General features: G+C 48.7%; 1 long non-coding RNA gene across 6 annotated transcripts in view; it reads left to right on the top strand.

Annotated features, from left to right (window-relative positions):
- Positions 1 to 17,155, top strand: part of LOC135317176 (uncharacterized) — a 160,113-nt gene that overhangs the window by 100,722 nt on the left and 42,236 nt on the right. For 5 of the 6 annotated variants that reach the window (XR_010376266.1, XR_010376265.1, XR_010376267.1 and 2 more), the window contains exon 4: positions 16,839 to 17,030. This is a non-coding gene — a long non-coding RNA (uncharacterized LOC135317176). Of the gene's footprint in view, positions 1 to 16,073; positions 16,455 to 16,838; positions 17,031 to 17,155 lie in introns of those variants that run through there. The other variant, XR_010376268.1, reaches the window with a different exon arrangement.

Here is a 17,155-nt window from a genome sequence, read left to right as displayed (position 1 = left end):
GACCACCTGAGATATAGCCCTTAAATCGTGAACCAGCTAATACTCTTTGCCTCTAGATTTCTTTACTGGCGGCACAGGAGTACTATATTCTGATTCACATTCTATTAAGAGCTCATATTCTGAAACAAATTTATAATTAACTTCTCTAATCCTTTTCGAGCCTCTCGCTTAATACGGTATTGTTTTTGTCTTACCGGCTTGGCTCCAGGCTTTAAGGTTACTTTTACCGGCTCTGCCCGCTTAGGTCGCTCCGGAGCTCCGCTCGCTCAAACCAAAGGAATTACTACGTTTTCCACTTCTTCGGGAACCTGTTCCTCCCTGGAGGAATCCTGTAACATAAACGCTCTCGCCTCTGTGGCTTTTGATTCTGTTCTGGTATTAGTAATTTAATCTCTCCATCTTTAAAAGTTACTTGAGCATCTAATTTACTTAATAGATCTCATCATAACAGAGGCAGTGGACATTCAGGCATATACAGAAACTGGTGAGTTGCCCATTGCTTCTCCAATTTAAACTTTAATGGCTCTAAGAAAGGCTAATTTTTCTTTGCCCTGTCGCACTAACAACACCTACTGGTTTATGATCAACTTTCTCTTTACGTGTATTCAATACCAAAGAAGTGGCTCCCGTATCTACCAAAAATTCTATTTCTTCATTCCCTAGCTTCAGTGTAACCAGGTGTTCAGCTAGGGTTGATTCCTCTGGTCTCCTTCATGCCAAGCTACTTCAAGCATTTTACCCAGATCTCTGGATTCAGGTTCTTCTAGTTTCTGAAGGTTTTTTTACTCCCCCCCCCCCCCCCACCCCCCCCCCAATCTGGGGCTGATTGTCTTATGAATATAGAGACCAACTGAATTGCTTTTTCTGTTTTTTTCTGGGTTCAAATGAGTATATTTTCTGGTGGTCACCTTCAGTCTTTCCATAAAGGCTGAAGGGGGGGACTCCTTTAATTCTTGTCTCACTTAATAAATGGGTCAAAATTTATGGCTTTTGGCATTGCATGTCTTACTCCAAATAAAATCTGTCTCTGACATCTAGTCAACATTCCCCTGGGTCCTGGCTGATTAGGGTCCCACTCGGGATTTGTAGATGGAAAATTCTTATTCGTTGTTCTCTGTAAATTCCTGTTAGCATGTGCTCCCTGCACCTGCCTTCTGGCTGTATTCAATACTATTTTCTTGTCAGTTCCATCAAGTGAAGTATCCAGTATCACAAGTAGAGCAACACTTCAAGTTCTCACCACATTTTCCTCTTTTCAGAAACATTGCCGTAGAATCCTGTGGACATATCTCACGCTGTTTCTGCCACTCTGGATGATTCCACAGTGTAAAGAACAAATCAACATATGCCACTTCTTCCCATTTGCCTTCCCTTTTTACAAAACAACATTAATTGCAAGATGGTATGATATTGCAATGTCTCCTGTTCTGGCCATTCGTGCCCACCTTCCAATTGATACGTTGGGCACCAATGATTGCAATATTCAATTAATGGTTTCCGAGTTAGTGGGTCATCACCCCCGATGTCTTTCCAGTGCTTCAAAGTACATCCCAAAGGTGTTCTCTGTGGGATAGGTTTCTTACTCAGAAATGCTCCCATCTCCCAGTCGACTAGCAGTTGTGATAGTGCACTATCACAAATAGTAGTCAGAGGGACTCCAACCCCCGTTAGAGGTCTCACTGGGATCTGTAGCCCCCTGCTAGATATCCCTGGAGACTTCAACCCCCTGTTGAAGACCCCCCTACCCTCGGGTCCCGCTCCACAGGCTTTCGCCTAGCAGAGACTTACCAACCGAGGTACCTCTTGGCCCCAACCCTGCGTGGCTTTTGCCGCGCCTTACGGGCAGGCCTGTGGGACTCAAACCCACTATCCTATCCTATGTGGGAAGCTAACGCCACATATTATTCTACCTAAGTTTCTTCGTAAACGAATGCCTTGTTTACTTCAGTCCAGGGGATCTTTCTCAGAATTCTCTGGCCTGGGGATCGGAAGCTCTCCCCAAGAATTCCTTGGGGCTGGCTGCAGGTCCCACGGTCCTGCGGATCCGTCGAGATTCAAAAGCAGGTTCCCATCTGGGGTGCCAAAACTGTTACCAAAAAACACGGTAAGATCGGAAATATCTATTCAACACCAATCTAGTATTAAAGAGCAGGCGTTCTTTATTCACGGCGCCAGATGCACGGGGGATCGCTCCTCCTGGCGTGCGTACCTCACACACCTTTCCCGTAGAATTTGTAGATCAAAATTTTACGTATTCATACATATTCATTATCGTCCTGTCTACTGATCGGTACAAACTTGCTCGTTCCGTATGTAAATCGCTGCGCAGGCTCGGTGGTGGTCCGTGAGTCGGTGGTCGCAATCTCCCCCTGCCAGAATTGCCTTTTACCTTCTTGGCTCTTAATCTTGGCAGTCTTGGCTAGTTTTCTCAGTCCGCTACACGAAACCGCGTTTTGTCATCCGTTTCTGACAGAAGCACGTTGTCTGTTGTTCTGCTGACATTAACGATCGCCTAGGGACTAAAATGCAGATCGACAGATGCGCTGATTCGTACGCTCCGTGTTCCCGTAATGGAACACCGTCTCTGGTTGGTTGATTTCATCGCTTTGGTTACATTTCCCCCCTTTGGAAGTTTTGAAATAATCATTTTCTCAATACTTCCATCTTAGATCAATAATATTCCACTATGTCAGTTCAGTGTTTGGTTCATCTTCTCAAAATTTTCACTTGATTGTGGTCTCTAGGGCATATGCAGGTTCCATTTTATACCCAAAATTTTATTAATTTGTTGAACTACCTCTGCAAAAAAATGTGGTCCTCTCTCAGAGGACATTCCTGTTGGCACTCTAAATCTTGGTATTATTTCTTTCAGCAACATCTTAACTACTACTCTAGCTTTGTTGGTGCAGCACGAGAAAGCTTCTGGCCAACTAGAAAACTTGTCCATCAGCACTAACAACTACTGCTATATCTATTTTGTCTGGGTAACTCAGAGAACTTAATTTGCTAATAATTTCCGGGAGAATTTTTTGTTTTGTTACTCCTAAAGGTGGTTTCCTTTGGTTCAGGGGATTATTTCTAGGACAGATTGGACACTTAGCTACCATGGGTTTAACTGTTCTTGTCATGCCTACACACGCTACAGATGCTTTTAAACTCAAAACCGTAGCATCTACACCCTAATGTGTTTGCTCATGCTTTTCTTTTGCAAGTTCTGTCATAACTTGTGGGGTTGTTATTATTATTACTTGTTTTTCTGGTGTTACCTACCATCTCTGTGTTTTGTGATGCTTCCAATTGTTCTGCTAATTGCTCATCCAATTTATTATAATAATCTCGGTTTCAACTTTGGAATTCCGATCTGTTTTACTGGTACTAGTGCAAGGATACCTTGCTCTGCAGTCCTCTTTGCAGCTTTATCTGTCAATCGTTTGCTTATGTTTACAGCCGTCTGGCCGAATTGATGAGCTTTGCAACGCTTTACCGCCACTTCTTTTGGTTTCTGCACGTCTTCCGGAAGTTGGAGAATGTCTTCTTTATGCTGTATCAATGATTCTTGGGCTGATGGCAGTCCTTTTTCCTTCCCAGTAGCTCCATGATCGTGGATCACACCAAATGCATGTTTGGAATCAGTCTAGATATTTATCCTTCGTCCTTCTGCCATTCGCAGAGCTCGCTTCAACGCTACCAATACTGCTTTCTGTGCTGAGGTGTTCGCAGGCAGCGCCCCTGACTCCATTCCCTCGGCGGTGATAACGACAGCATATCCGGCCATTCTCTTCTCGCCCAGAGCTGCTTCCATCTGTAAACAACTCCAGATCAGGATTTTCCCAGAGGTTTGTGTCTCAGGCCTGGTCTGCTGGAATAGACTTGTTCAATAGTTAGCAAGCGATCGTGTTCGAAATTGTCCGTAAGGTTTTCTGTTGTTAAAAACATAGCAGGATTCAGTATAGCAGTAGTCTTCGATTCCACATGGTCTTGTTCTAACAGAACAACTTGATATTTCAACATTCTGCTAAGGGATAGCCAACGACCCCCCTTTTGTTCTAAAACAGTCACCGCTATGTGCGGGACACATACTGTCATCTTTTGTCCCATTGTTAACTTTGGGGCTTCCTGGATCGGCAGCGCTGCTGTTGCCACTGCCCGTAAACATCCAGGCCATCTTTTACTCACGTGGTCGAGTTGTTTGGAGAAGTAGCCCACGGGTCTCTTCCGGGTTCCCAGTCGCTGTGTCAGCACTCCAAGGGCTAAATGTTGTCTTTCGTGGACAAACAACTCAAAAGGTTTAGCGAAATCGGGTAGGCCTAATGCAGGGGCCATCACTGAGGCTCTTTTCAGTTCTTTGAATGCCGTTTGGCATCCGGGCGTCCAGGTTAAATATTTATCCTTTGATTCTTTCAGTGCCTCATATAATGGTTTTACATACAGTCTGTAGTTCAGAATCCAGAGCTGACGCTATTTCACTATTTTCAGAAAAGCTCTCAGTTCCTTCGGGCCGCAAGGTTCGGGAATTTGACAAATAGTTTCTTTCTTTTCACTTTCTAATTGTCTTTGTCTTTGAGATATTTCGAATCCTAAATAAATGGCTGTTGCTTCTCCTATTTGGGTTTTGTTTCTGGAAACTCCGCATCTTCCTTGGCCCAGAAAATTTAAAAATTTCAAAACATTATTCTTTACTTTCTGCCACTATCAGAATGTCGTCTGCATTCTGTAACAATATGCCTCTCCCTGGGTTCTGTTTTTTCTAGACATTTCTATATTTCTAATTTTTTTTCTTGCCAGCTGAGTCCCAAATATCGTAGGACTAATTTTAAATCCTTGTGGAAGTACGGTCCATGTTAGCTGTGTCTTTCATTCTGTGGTGGGGCTTTCCCATTCCAAAGCAAATAGGCTTTGACTTTTTATGCCTGGAGGTATGCAAAAGAAGGCATCCTTCAAATCTAGTACAGTAAACCATTTATGCTCCTCCTTTAAAAGAGGTCAGTAAAGTGTATGGATTAGCTACTACCGGATGTAGATCTTGGACCACCTGAGATATAGCCCTTAAATCGTGAACCAGCTAATACTCTTTGCCTCTAGATTTCTTTACTGGCGGCACAGGAGTACTATATTCTGATTCACATTCTATTAAGAGCTCATATTCTGAAAAAAATTTATAATTAACTTCTCTAATCCTTTTCGAGCCTCTCGCTTAATACGGTATTGTTTTTGTCTTACCGGCTTGGCTCCAGGCTTTAAGGTTACTTTTACCGGCTCTGCCCGCTTAGGTCGCTCCGGAGCTCCGCTCGCTCAAACCAAAGGAATTACTACGTTTTCCACTTCTTCGGGAACCTGTTCCTCCCTGGAGGAATCCTGTAACATAAACGCTCTCGCCTCTGTGGCTTTTGATTCTGTTCTGGTATTAGTAATTTAATCTCTCCATCTTTAAAAGTTACTTGAGCATCTAATTTACTTAATAGATCTCATCATAACAGAGGCAGTGGACATTCAGGCATATACAGAAACTGGTGAGTTGCCCATTGCTTCTCCAATTTAAACTTTAATGGCTCTAAGAAAGGCTAATTTTTCTTTGCCCTGTCGCACTAACAACACCTACTGGTTTATGATCAACTTTCTCTTTACGTGTATTCAATACCAAAGAAGTGGCTCCCGTATCTACCAAAAATTCTATTTCTTCATTCCCTAGCTTCAGTGTAACCAGGTGTTCAGCTAGGGTTGATTCCTCTGGTCTCCTTCATGCCAAGCTACTTCAAGCATTTTACCCAGATCTCTGGATTCAGGTTCTTCTAGTTTCTGAAGGTTTTTTTACTCCCCCCCCCCCCCCCACCCCCCCCCCAATCTGGGGCTGATTGTCTTATGAATATAGAGACCAACTGAATTGCTTTTTCTGTTTTTTTCTGGGTTCAAATGAGTATATTTTCTGGTGGTCACCTTCAGCCTTTCCATAAAGGCTGAAGGGGGGGACTCCTTTAATTCTTGTCTCACTTAATAAATGGGTCAAAATTTATGGCTTTTGGCATTGCATGTCTTACTCCAAATAAAATCTGTCTCTGACATCTAGTCAACATTCCCCTGGGTCCTGGCTGATTAGGGTCCCACTCGGGATTTGTAGATGGAAAATTCTTATTCGTTGTTCTCTGTAAATTCCTGTTAGCATGTGCTCCCTGCACCTGCCTTCTGGCTGTATTCAATACTATTTTCTTGTCAGTTCCATCAAGTGAAGTATCCAGTATCACAAGTAGAGCAACACTTCAAGTTCTCACCACATTTTCCTCTTTTCAGAAACATTGCCGTAGAATCCTGTGGACATATCTCACGCTGTTTCTGCCACTCTGGATGATTCCACAGTGTAAAGAACAAATCAACATATGCCACTTCTTCCCATTTGCCTTCCCTTTTTACAAAACAACATTAATTGCAAGATGGTATGATATTGCAATGTCTCCTGTTCTGGCCATTCGTGCCCACCTTCCAATTGATACGTTGGGCACCAATGATTGCAATATTCAATTAATGGTTTCCGAGTTAGTGGGTCATCACCCCCGATGTCTTTCCAGTGCTTCAAAGTACATCCCAAAGGTGTTCTCTGTGGGATAGGTTTCTTACTCAGAAATGCTCCCATCTCCCAGTCGACTAGCAGTTGTGATAGTGCACTATCACAAATAGTAGTCAGAGGGACTCCAACCCCCGTTAGAGGTCTCACTGGGATCTGTAGCCCCCTGCTAGATATCCCTGGAGACTTCAACCCCCTGTTGAAGACCCCCCTACCCTCGGGTCCCGCTCCACAGGCTTTCGCCTAGCAGAGACTTACCAACCGAGGTACCTCTTGGCCCCAACCCTGCGTGGCTTTTGCCGCGCCTTACGGGCAGGCCTGTGGGACTCAAACCCACTATCCTATCCTATGTGGGAAGCTAACGCCACATATTATTCTACCTAAGTTTCTTCGTAAACGAATGCCTTGTTTACTTCAGTCCAGGGGATCTTTCTCAGAATTCTCTGGCCTGGGGATCGGAAGCTCTCCCCAAGAATTCCTTGGGGCTGGCTGCAGGTCCCACGGTCCTGCGGATCCGTCGAGATTCAAAAGCAGGTTCCCATCTGGGGTGCCAAAACTGTTACCAAAAAACACGGTAAAATCGGAAATATCTATTCAACACCAATCTAGTATTAAAGAGCAGGCGTTCTTTATTCACGGCGCCAGATGCACGGGGGATCGCTCCTCCTGGCGTGCGTCCCTCACACACCTTTCCCGTAGAATTTGTAGATCAAAATTTTACGTATTCATACATATTCATTATCGTCCTGTCTACTGATCGGTACAAACTTGCTCGTTCCGTATGTAAATCGCTGCGCAGGCTCGGTGGTGGTCCGTGAGTCGGTGGTCGCGATCTCCCCCTGCCAGAATTGCCTTTTACCTTCTTGGCTCTTAATCTTGGCAGTCTTGGCTAGTTTTCTCAGTCCGCTACACGAAACCGCGTTTTGTCATCCTTTTCTGACAGAAGCACGTTGTCTGTTGTTCTGCTGACATTAACGATCGCCTAGGGACTAAAATGCAGATCGACAGATGCGCTGATTCGTACGCTCCGTGTTCCCGTAATGGAACACCGTCTCTGGTTGGTTGATTTCATCGCTTTGGTTACATTTCCCCCCTTTGGAAGTTTTGAAATAATCATTTTCTCAATACTTCCATCTTAGATCAATAATATTCCACTATGTCAGTTCAGTGTTTGGTTCATCTTCTCAAAATTTTCACTTGATTGTGGTCTCTAGGGCATATGCAGGTTCCATTTTATACCCAAAATTTTATTAATTTGTTGAACTACCTCTGCAAAAAAATGTGGTCCTCTCTCAGAGGACATTCCTGTTGGCACTCTAAATCTTGGTATTATTTCTTTCAGCAACATCTTAACTACTACTCTAGCTTTGTTGGTGCAGCACGAGAAAGCTTCTGGCCAACTAGAAAACTTGTCCATCAGCACTAACAAATACTGCTATATCTATTTTGTCTGGGTAACTCAGAAAACTTAATTTGCTAATAATTTCCGGGAGAATTTTTTGTTTTGTTACTCCTAAAGGTGGTTTCCTTTGGTTCAGGGGATTATTTCTAGGACAGATTGGACACTTAGCTACCATGGGTTTAACTGTTCTTGTCATGCCTACACACGCTACAGATGCTTTTAAACTCAAAACCGTAGCATCTACACCCTAATGTGTTTGCTCATGCTTTTCTTTTGCAAGTTCTGTCATAACTTGTGGGGTTGTTATTATTATTACTTGTTTTTCTGGTGTTACCTACCATCTCTGTGTTTTGTGATGCTTCCAATTGTTCTGCTAATTGCTCATCCAATTTATTATAATAATCTCGGTTTCAACTTTGGAATTCCGATCTGTTTTACTGGTACTAGTGCAAGGATACCTTGCTCTGCAGTCCTCTTTGCAGCTTTATCTGTCAATCGTTTGCTTATGTTTACAGCCGTCTGGCCGAATCGATGAGCTTTGCAACGCTTTACCGCCACTTCTTTTGGTTTCTGCACGTCTTCCGGAAGTTGGAGAATGTCTTCTTTATGCTGTATCAATGATTCTTGGGCTGATGGCAGTCCTTTTTCCTTCCCAGTAGCTCCATGATCGTGGATCACACCAAATGCATGTTTGGAATCAGTCTAGATATTTATCCTTCGTCCTTCTGCCATTCGCAGAGCTCGCTTCAACGCTACCAATACTGCTTTCTGTGCTGAGGTGTTCGCAGGCAGCGCCCCTGACTCCATTCCCTCGGCGGTGATAACGACAGCATATCCGGCCATTCTCTTCTCGCCCAGAGCTGCTTCCATCTGTAAACAACTCCAGATCAGGATTTTCCCAGAGGTTTGTGTCTCAGGCCTGGTCTGCTGGAATAGACTTGTTCAATAGTTAGCAAGCGATCGTGTTCGAAATTGTCCGTAAGGTTTTCTGTTGTTAAAAACATAGCAGGATTCAGTATAGCAGTAGTCTTCGATTCCACATGGTCTTGTTCTAACAGAACAACTTGATATTTCAACATTCTGCTAAGGGATAGCCAACGACCCCCCTTTTGTTCTAAAACAGTCACCGCTATGTGCGGGACACATACTGTCATCTTTTGTCCCATTGTTAACTTTGGGGCTTCCTGGATCGGCAGCGCTGCTGTTGCCACTGCCCGTAAACATCCAGGCCATCTTTTACTCACGTGGTCGAGTTGTTTGGAGAAGTAGCCCACGGGTCTCTTCCAGGTTCCCAGTCGCTGTGTCAGCACTCCAAGGGCTAAATGTTGTCTTTCGTGGACAAACAACTCAAAAGGTTTAGCGAAATCGGGTAGGCCTAATGCAGGGGCCATCACTGAGGCTCTTTTCAGTTCTTTGAATGCCGTTTGGCATCCGGGCGTCCAGGTTAAATATTTATCCTTTGATTCTTTCAGTGCCTCATATAATGGTTTTACATACAGTCTGTAGTTCAGAATCCAGAGCTGACGCTATTTCACTATTTTCAGAAAAGCTCTCAGTTCCTTCGGGCCGCAAGGTTCAGGAATTTGACAAATAGTTTCTTTCTTTTCACTTTCTAATTGTCTTTGTCTTTGAGATATTTCGAATCCTAAATAAATGGCTGTTGCTTCTCCTATTTGGGTTTTGTTTCTGGAAACTCCGCATCTTCCTTGGCCCAGAAAATTTAAAAATTTCAAAACATTATTCTTTACTTTCTGCCACTATCAGAATGTCGTCTGCATTCTGTAACAATATGCCTCTCCCTGGGTTCTGTTTTTTCTAGACATTTCTATATTTCTAATTTTTTTTCTTGCCAGCTGAGTCCCAAATATCGTAGGACTAATTTTAAATCCTTGTGGAAGTACGGTCCATGTTAGCTGTGTCTTTCATTCTGTGGTGGGGCTTTCCCATTCCAAAGCAAATAGGCTTTGACTTTTTATGCCTGGAGGTATGCAAAAGAAGGCATCCTTCAAATCTAGTACAGTAAACCATTTATGCTCCTCCTTTAAAAGAGGTCAGTAAAGTGTATGGATTAGCTACTACCGGATGTAGATCTTGGACCACCTGAGATATAGCCCTTAAATCGTGAACCAGCTAATACTCTTTGCCTCTAGATTTCTTTACTGGCGGCACAGGAGTACTATATTCTGATTCACATTCTATTAAGAGCTCATATTCTGAAAAAAATTTATAATTAACTTCTCTAATCCTTTTCGAGCCTCTCGCTTAATACGGTATTGTTTTTGTCTTACCGGCTTGGCTCCAGGCTTTAAGGTTACTTTTACCGGCTCTGCCCGCTTAGGTCGCTCCGGAGCTCCGCTCGCTCAAACCAAAGGAATTACTACGTTTTCCACTTCTTCGGGAACCTGTTCCTCCCTGGAGGAATCCTGTAACATAAACGCTCTCGCCTCTGTGGCTTTTGATTCTGTTCTGGTATTAGTAATTTAATCTCTCCATCTTTAAAAGTTACTTGAGCATCTAATTTACTTAATAGATCTCATCATAACAGAGGCAGTGGACATTCAGGCATATACAGAAACTGGTGAGTTGCCCATTGCTTCTCCAATTTAAACTTTAATGGCTCTAAGAAAGGCTAATTTTTCTTTGCCCTGTCGCACTAACAACACCTACTGGTTTATGATCAACTTTCTCTTTACGTGTATTCAATACCAAAGAAGTGGCTCCCGTATCTACCAAAAATTCTATTTCTTCATTCCCTAGCTTCAGTGTAACCAGGTGTTCAGCTAGGGTTGATTCCTCTGGTCTCCTTCATGCCAAGCTACTTCAAGCATTTTACCCAGATCTCTGGATTCAGGTTCTTCTAGTTTCTGAAGGTTTTTTTACTCCCCCCCCCCCCCCCCACCCCCCCCCCAATCTGGGGCTGATTGTCTTATGAATATAGAGACCAACTGAATTGCTTTTTCTGTTTTTTTCTGGGTTCAAATGAGTATATTTTCTGGTGGTCACCTTCAGTCTTTCCATAAAGGCTGAAGGGGGGGACTCCTTTAATTCTTGTCTCACTTAATAAATGGGTCAAAATTTATGGCTTTTGGCATTGCATGTCTTACTCCAAATAAAATCTGTCTCTGACATCTAGTCAACATTCCCCTGGGTCCTGGCTGATTAGGGTCCCACTCGGGATTTGTAGATGGAAAATTCTTATTCGTTGTTCTCTGTAAATTCCTGTTAGCATGTGCTCCCTGCACCTGCCTTCTGGCTGTATTCAATACTATTTTCTTGTCAGTTCCATCAAGTGAAGTATCCAGTATCACAAGTAGAGCAACACTTCAAGTTCTCACCACATTTTCCTCTTTTCAGAAACATTGCCGTAGAATCCTGTGGACATATCTCACGCTGTTTCTGCCACTCTGGATGATTCCACAGTGTAAAGAACAAATCAACATATGCCACTTCTTCCCATTTGCCTTCCCTTTTTACAAAACAACATTAATTGCAAGATGGTATGATATTGCAATGTCTCCTGTTCTGGCCATTCGTGCCCACCTTCCAATTGATACGTTGGGCACCAATGATTGCAATATTCAATTAATGGTTTCCGAGTTAGTGGGTCATCACCCCCGATGTCTTTCCAGTGCTTCAAAGTACATCCCAAAGGTGTTCTCTGTGGGATAGGTTTCTTACTCAGAAATGCTCCCATCTCCCAGTCGACTAGCAGTTGTGATAGTGCACTATCACAAATAGTAGTCAGAGGGACTCCAACCCCCGTTAGAGGTCTCACTGGGATCTGTAGCCCCCTGCTAGATATCCCTGGAGACTTCAACCCCCTGTTGAAGACCCCCCTACCCTCGGGTCCCGCTCCACAGGCTTTCGCCTAGCAGAGACTTACCAACCGAGGTACCTCTTGGCCCCAACCCTGCGTGGCTTTTGCCGCGCCTTACGGGCAGGCCTGTGGGACTCAAACCCACTATCCTATCCTATGTGGGAAGCTAACGCCACATATTATTCTACCTAAGTTTCTTCGTAAACGAATGCCTTGTTTACTTCAGTCCAGGGGATCTTTCTCAGAATTCTCTGGCCTGGGGATCGGAAGCTCTCCCCAAGAATTCCTTGGGGCTGGCTGCAGGTCCCACGGTCCTGCGGATCCGTCGAGATTCAAAAGCAGGTTCCCATCTGGGGTGCCAAAACTGTTACCAAAAAACACGGTAAAATCGGAAATATCTATTCAACACCAATCTAGTATTAAAGAGCAGGCGTTCTTTATTCACGGCGCCAGATGCACGGGGGATCGCTCCTCCTGGCGTGCGTACCTCACACACCTTTCCCGTAGAATTTGTAGATCAAAATTTTACGTATTCATACATATTCATTATCGTCCTGTCTACTGATTGGTACAAACTTGCTTGTTCCGTATGTAAATCACTGCGCAGGCTCGGTGGTGGTCCGTGAGTCGGTGGTCGCGATCTCCCCCTGCCAGAATTGCCTTTTACCTTCTTGGCTCTTAATCTTGGCAGTCTTGGCTAGTTTTCTCAGTCCGCTACACGAAACCGCGTTTTGTCATCCGTTTCTGACAGAAGCACGTTGTCTGTTGTTCTGCTGACATTAACGATCGCCTAGGGACTAAAATGCAGATCGACAGATGCGCTGATTCGTACGCTCCGTGTTCCCGTAATGGAACACCGTCTCTGGTTGGTTGATTTCATCGCTTTGGTTACACCTGTTCCTGTTGTTCAGTTTCTTCTTTTTTGGCTTTGTGTGATTCTCTCTGTGATTCTGTTTTTCTCTGCCTCGCTTTTCCCAGCTCCCCGTCCCTCACTTTGAATACCCGTTATCCTTCACCAGCTCACTCTCCCTTGGTTGCCATCCCCGTTTCTGAGTTCCTCCTGCTTTGCCACGTAGCCCGTGACTTTTTTCTTAATCTCTCTCTGTCTACCTCAACGCTCCCGCCGCGCTTTTTAGTTCGTCTGCTCTGCTCTGTACCCTGCTACTGTTACTTGCCTGCCTGAGTTCTTCTCTGTCCAGCTCCCTTTCCCTATTCTTGAATTCCTGTTCTTCCTGCACCCGCCGCTGTTCCCTGTGATCTCCGTCTCCCTCTGTCCAGCTCCCTGTCCCTAGGTTTTAATTCCTGCCTCTGCCCGCCGTAGCCCGTCTAGATTTTTCTCTCGGCCTCTCTCTCTGTCCGGCTCCCCCTCTCTGTGTTCTAATTCCACGTTCTCTGTCACGTAGACCGTGCTGTTTGTTTGTCCTCATCTCTCTCTGTCCAGCTCCTTGCTGCTATGTTTTATTTCTTCCCTCTCTGTCTGTCTTTGTAGCCCATTGCCGTTGTGTGTTTTTTTTTTTTTTTTTTCCTACTTGTTTCTTCATGTGTCTCTGTCTGCCTCCCAGTGCCTGATCTTTAATTCCTCCTTCCCTGTAGGCCGCTGTTCCTTTTTTCCATTCTACATTGTGTTCTCTTTGGTCTCCTGTTCTTATTCATCGATTCCCTCCTCGCCGCCCTGTGGCCTGTCCCCATTTTATTGTTGCGCCTCTCTCCCTCTCTCTGGCTTCTTGCCCCTGTTTTGAAAATTCCTCCCTCTCTTCTCTCTTCCCTGTTGGCCGTGTGATCTTCAGCCTTTCTCCATCTCTTTCTGCCCAGCTCTCTGTGTCTATTCATTAATTCTTCCCTCTCTGCCCTGTAGCCTGTAGCTTTTGTCCTTTCTCCATCTTGCTGTCTCTGGCTTCCCCATGACCCTGTTTTAGAATTGTTTCTCTCTCCTTTCTGTACGCATTGCGATTCCTTTTGCTCCCCATCTCCCTTTGTTTTGGGTGTTTTTTTTTGTTGTTGTTTCTCTGGCTCCCTGTCCCTGATTCTTAATTCTCTGCCTTCTCATGCTCTGTACCACGTAGCCCCATGGTTTGTTTTGTGGTGTTCCCTCCCCGGCCCCTTCCCTCCGTCGTTGGCTGTCTCGGCTCCCTGTCCCCGTGGCTTCATTCTTCCCTTTCTGCCCTGTTCTTGTCGCTTGTCTTGTCTGTCTCCATCGCGCTCGGTCCAGCTTCCTGCCCCTATTCTTCTTTCCTCCCTCGCTGTCGTGCTGCCTGCCCCAGGTTCTCTGTGCGTCTCCAGCCTGCTCCTCTTCCTTCTTTGTTGGTCTGTGTCCTGCTCTTCCCCCCTCTTTCTGCCGCCTCTCTTCCCCTCTCTCTGCTGCTTGTATCTCCACCTCCGTCAGGCTCCCTGTCCTTCTCTGGCCGTCCTGTTCCCTGCCTCGTGCCTTCTCACTACACGCACACACGCCCCCCCGCCCCCGTCCAGCTGGCTGCTGCTCTTTTCTTCTCTTCTCTTCTCTCTTCCTACTGTCCTGTGCCCTGCTCCTCACCTTTGGTGGCCTCCCCCTCTGTCCAGCAGCCCGTCGCTCCAGGAGCCAGGCGACGGACGGTCCCTTCCCTGCCAAACGCGGACAAGTGCGTGCCGTGGTTTAGCCCCAGCTGGCAACTCTGCACCAGGGAGCTGCTTGCTCGCTCCACCCTCAGTGGGCTGGGGGAGAGAGCTGGAAGGGTAAAAGTGAGAAAAATCATGGGCTGAGATCAAGACTGTTTAATAGGTAAAGCAAAAGCTGTGCGTGGAAGCAAAGCAAGGAATTAATTCACTCCTCCTTTTCGGCGGGCAGGTGTTGAGCCACCTCTGGGAAAGCAGGGCTCTGTCATGTGTCATGGTTACTTAGGGAGAGAAATGCCGTAGCCCCCCCCCCCCCCAAGGACTCCCCCTTCTTCCCCCAGCTGCGTGTGCTGAGCATGATGTCAAATGGTATGGAATATCCCTTTGGTCAGTTAGCTGAGAAAGCTTTCCCAGCTGTCCCAGCCTACTTGCTGGTGGGGCACTGAGAGAACCAGAAGAGGCCCTGACTGTGGAAGCAGTGCTCAGCAAGAACCAAAACATCTCTACATTATTAACGGTGTTTTGAGCATAAATCCAAAACGTATCCCTTCCTAGCTACTGTGGAGAAAATGAGCACTATCCCAGCCACCACCAGCTCCGTGCGGCTGCGGCAACGGCGGCCGAGGTGGCCTTGGGGCAGGGGGAGCGTTGGGGACCCTGAGCCACGAATCGCTCCTGGGACTTGTTACGTGCGCGCCTGCACCAACAGCTGCCCTCTCCTTTGGCCTGAGGGCTGCGTTTGCGCTCCCTTGGCGTGGGGCAAGGGGCTGTGACGGAGCCCAGGGGAGGAGGTGGTGCACTGTGGGGGTGAGGGGAGGGGGCCCCCCGTTGCTGCTGCGCCTCAGCTGTGGGCGGGGTCTGGCTGGAGGAGCCCCAGGTGCGGGCAGTGGGGCTGGCGGTGCCGGCTCCTCCCTGGAAAAGGGGTGGTGCCCTGCTCCGGGGGCCAGTGTGAGCCGAGGGCGGGGCGGAGCGGAGCTGTGGCCGAGCGTCAGCGGGCTGCGAGTGTAGCGAGGGAGGAGGTGAGCGGGGGCTGGGTGGGGGGCCGCTGCGTGCCGGGTCAAGCCCCGAGGAGGGCTGCGGCGGGGCAGCGGCGGGTCGGAGCGGGCGGTGGGGAGAGCGAGGCTGTGCTGAGGGCTCGGTGGGGCTTCCGGGTGCATCGGCGGGAGGGGCGGTGCCCCGCAGGGTGAGAGAGCGGGGAGGGCGGGCTCGCGGCGTGGCGGGAGCTGTGGTGGTGCGTGTGGCGGCTGGGCGGGCGGCCGTGTTGTGGCGCAGAGCATGGCGGGAGCTGTAGTCCTTGTGGCGGGGGGCTGCCGGGCGGCCGTGTTGTGGCGCAGAGCGTGCCGGGAGCTGTAGTCCTTGCGGCGGGGGGCTGCCGGGCGGCCATGTTGTGGCGCAGAGCATGCCGGGAGCTGTAGTCCTTGTGGCGGGGGGCTGCCGGGCGGCCATGTTGTGGCGCAGAGCATGCCGGGAGCTGTAGTCCTTGCGGCGGGGGGCTGCCGGGCGGCCGTGTTGTGGCGCAGAGCATGGCGGGAGCTGTAGTCCTTGTGGCGGGGGGCTGCCGGGCGGCCATGTTGTGGCGCAGAGCATGCCGGGAGCTGTAGTCCTTGCGGCGGGGGGCTGCCGGGCGGCCGCGTTGTGGCGCAGAGCATGCCGGGAGCTGTAGTCCTTGTGGCGGGGGGCTGCCGGGCGGCCGCGTTGTGGCGCAGAGCATGGTGGGAGCTGTAGTCCTTGCGGCGCGCGGCTGCCGGGCGGCCGTGTTGTGGCGCAGAGCGTGCCGGGAGCTGTAGTCCTTGTGGCGGGGGGCTCCCGGGCGGCCGTGTTGTGGCGCAGAGCGTGCCGGGAGCTGTAGTCCTTGCGGCGGGGGGCTGCCGGGCGGCCGTGTTGTGGCGCAGAGCATGCCGGGAGCTGTAGTCCTGGCGCAGTGGCTGCCGGCCCTGTCACGTGGCTCGCCGGGGCGCGGCGGGAGGCGCGGTGTTCCGGCGCTCGGGTGCCGGGCGGCCGTGCCGCGTACGGTAGGCGCGGTGTATTTTTGGGGTTGGATTCGTGTTGATTTCTGGGGGCTTCCAGGTGCGGCCGCTCCCCGAGAAGCGGTGAGTTCCCCGGGAGCTGACAGAAGGGAAGAGGGAAAGGAGGAGGACCTTTTCCCCCTGCCCAGGGCGCAGATGATGGCCGCCGCCTCCCCGGCTCACCGGAGCTCCCGCTCAGCCTCCCCTGGCCCCCCCTTGCCCCGTGCGCCTGCCCCCAGCCCCGGCACCTCCCCTGAAGCGTGCTGCGTAGCCCTTGGCCGCCCCCAGGCCCTGTCGTGAAGGCAGCGAGCCGGCCCTCGAGCGCACTGGATTCCCCCTCGGCGCAGGGGCCCTTAGCAGTAGCGCGGGGAAGGGGCGGTGTGTCCAGAAGCCCCTGCGCAAGGAGGGGCTTTGGCCAGGGTCGATCGACGGTAATGACGGTCGCTGTTTCTTCTTTCCCTCTCCCAGAGACCGTGCTGAGGACGTGGTTGTCTGTCCTTCCCCCGGGGATGCCGTTGACTGCGGCCGTCTCAGGCTTGCGTGGCTTCTCTCTGCCCGGCGTTGCCATCCTCGCAGCGCGGGGGCGAAAAGGGACACACAGAGCCCTTCCCGGCTGTGGACAGGAGCTGCCTCGGCTGAAGCTGGAGACGCCAACGAAAGGTAAAGCAGAAGAAACTGAAGGCGCTCTGGCTGCCAGCTGCCTTCCTGCCGCAGGCAAGAGAGAGCCTGTCCCTGCAGGTGAGGGAGGGAGGATCCCCCTTCGTAGCCCGCAGCGGGCCAGGCCA

This window comes from Phalacrocorax carbo, chromosome 25 (assembly GCF_963921805.1).
Source record: "Phalacrocorax carbo chromosome 25, bPhaCar2.1, whole genome shotgun sequence".
NCBI classification, from domain to species: Eukaryota; Metazoa; Chordata; class Aves; order Suliformes; family Phalacrocoracidae; genus Phalacrocorax; species Phalacrocorax carbo.
The sequence above is the reverse complement of the archived record's forward strand: the minus strand, read 5'-3'. Positions and strand labels throughout refer to the sequence as shown.